This window comes from Oryctolagus cuniculus, chromosome 1 (assembly GCF_964237555.1).
Source record: "Oryctolagus cuniculus chromosome 1, mOryCun1.1, whole genome shotgun sequence".
Taxonomy (NCBI): Eukaryota; Metazoa; Chordata; class Mammalia; order Lagomorpha; family Leporidae; genus Oryctolagus; species Oryctolagus cuniculus.
The window spans coordinates 42001724-42004478 of NC_091432.1; the positions used below are offsets into that span (position 1 = coordinate 42001724).

General features: G+C 37.3%; 1 pseudogene; it reads right to left on the reverse strand.

Moving 5' to 3' along the window:
- Positions 1-290: 290 nt before the first annotated feature.
- Positions 291-1527, reverse strand: LOC100342179 (actin-related protein 3 pseudogene; annotated as a pseudogene).
- Positions 1528-2755: the final 1228 nt, after the last annotated feature.

The window sequence follows — 2755 nt, forward strand, 5'->3', positions numbered from 1 at the left end:
GGATAATTCAATAATATACAAAATATCAGGGCACAGAAAGAGTTAGAATCCACTTCTTTTGTTACACCTAATATTCAAGTATTCAATCTAAAGAAAAACACTTAATCATATTGGCTCTCTTCTATGTATTCATGTTAATACACTTACTAAAATATTCTTGTATAAGCATGTTTGGTCTTCATTATTTCAAGTCAGGTTTAAAACTTAAAATTAGCCATCCAGATAAAACAGGTAATCAGAAAGATTATCTCTTCTCCACCTCCCTAGCCCTAAGAACTATGAAATCAATTTTATGATATGACTCTAAATACTGGATTATGATGATAAATGCTAGGTCCAATTTCTTCATAATCCTTTTTGGTGTGGCACACTTGGTAGGATTCTGGTGAGAAAGCCAGCATCAATCCTCCAAACCAAACTGCATATCGTTTTATGTGGTGTGTAATGACTTGTTCATTGATAGATTTTGGCTTCAATCTACCGCCACTCAATTCTTCACTTAACTTCAGCCTGGCATCTACAGTTCTTTTCAAATCTCTTTGCAAATGACATCCAAAGTCCCTGAACATGGTTGAACCTCCAGAGAGGACAATATTCTTTTAATGAGGATGTCTAACATCAATAGGGAAATTCCAAATTACTTCATCTACAACTTCTGAGATAGGTTGTGTGTGGATTAACAAACTCTGGAGGAAAAAAAAAAAAAAAAAAACTTCAGGTCCCAGGAATCTCTCATAACCAACATCAATGGAAAATTCTTTCTTAGCGATAGTATTGATTCCAATATATTGCTTAACCCACTTTGATGCATCTGTGTCATAATTGTTAAGTTCCTTTATTAAATCTGGGAATATCTATAGCACTCATTCTACCTTAGCAGTTTCAAGGGATTGTTCTGAAAGGATTCCTACTTCTTAGTCTCTCAGCAGTTGCTGAATCTACTATGTTATATCCCATCGTGCAATTCAATGTGTTTAATACAGCTGCCAATCACATACCCTTCAGCCACAGGAATGACATTAGTGACACCATCTCCACTGTCTTATTACCATACCAGTCAATGTCTGTTCTACTTGTACTGAGGTCCAGGATGCGCTAAGTCAAGAACAGTCTGCACAGTAATGTACATGCCTGAAACACTGAAAGACTAAAACATTATTTCAGCAGTATATCCCTTGTTTTCTGGAGTATTCAGTTGAGGTTCAGTCAAAAGAAAATAATGATCTTCAGGTTCTGCCCTTAAACATTTAAAGATCACTTGTTCCATAAACCTTTCCATCAAATTCCAACCTTCAACTATACCGTGGTGAATTGGCTACTTTGTTGCATATATAGGTTTTTCTATTGCTTTATCACCAATGAAAAAGTCTAGGTCATCAACACTTTTCATCACCCTCCATTGAGCCTGATCACTCACTTTTCTGACTCCTTAACAGCATTACAGGAAGAGATGATAAACTGTGGTTCTGTATTTCCAGCATTTCCTAGTTTTATACACCCCATGCCACAGTCTACCACACAGGCTAGCAGCTGTCTGCCCTCCTCTTCCTTGCCTGCTGCTACCACTGCCTGGTTGGGGCCAGGGTTTGGTGGCAGGAGGTGGGAACTGTCTGACCACCCACAGCCAGGCTACCCTCTCAATGGGCAGTTGGGGAGAAGCTGGCAAGTCGGAAGCAGTAGCAAGAAAGCAGCAGGCTCTGTCAGCGGCTACTACTTCCTCAACCCAGGCAGCCATGCAGTCCCAGATATGCCTCCTCCCCCTCTCTCTTCCCTCCTCCTCACTCCTGTCCCAATCCCACAACATCAATAGCATTTGTGTGTACAGACAATGCCATGGCTGAGATGGATGAGAAAGAATTTCTAAGATCAGTCCCATTCACAATAGCTACAAAAACAATTGAACACCTTGGAGTAAAGTTAACGAAGGATGTCAAAGATCTCTATGATGAAAATTACAAAATATTAAAGAAAGAAATAGGAGGGAAAAATAAGAAAATATTCCATGTTCATGGGTTGGAAGAATCAATATCATCAAAATGTCATATTTCCAAAAGCAATTTACAGATGCAATGTGATTCCAATGAAATACCAAGCACATTCATCTCAGATGTAGAAAAAAATGCTAAAATTCATATGGAAATACAAGAGACCCCAAATAGTTAAAGCAATCTTAAACAACAAAAACAAAACCAGTGGATCACAATACCAGATCTCAAAATATACTACAGGGTGGTTTTAATCAAAATACCCTGGTATTGGCAAAAAAAACAGAGTGTAGAAAGATGGAACAGAATAGAAACTCCAGAAATCAATCTAAACATCTACAACCAACTTATCTTTGATAACGATAAATGTTACTGGGAAAACTGGATCTCTGCATGCAGAAGTATCAAACAAGATGCTTACCTTATACGTTAAACAAAAATCTACCCAAAATTGATCAAAGACTTAAACATACAATCTGATACCATTAAATTACTAGAGAACATTGTAGAAACCCCACAAGATATTGGCATAGTCAAAGAGTTTTTGGAAAAAACTCTAGAAGTACAAACAATCAAAGCAAAATTGATAAATGGGATTACACTAAACTGAGAAGCTTTTACACTGCAAAAGACAGCAAAGTGAAGAAGCATCTGGCAGAATGAGAGAAAATGTTCATCAACTATGTGACTGATAAAGGATTAATTTCCAGATCTATAAAGATCTCATAAAACTCAGCAACAACAAAACAAACCATCCAGCTAAGAAATAG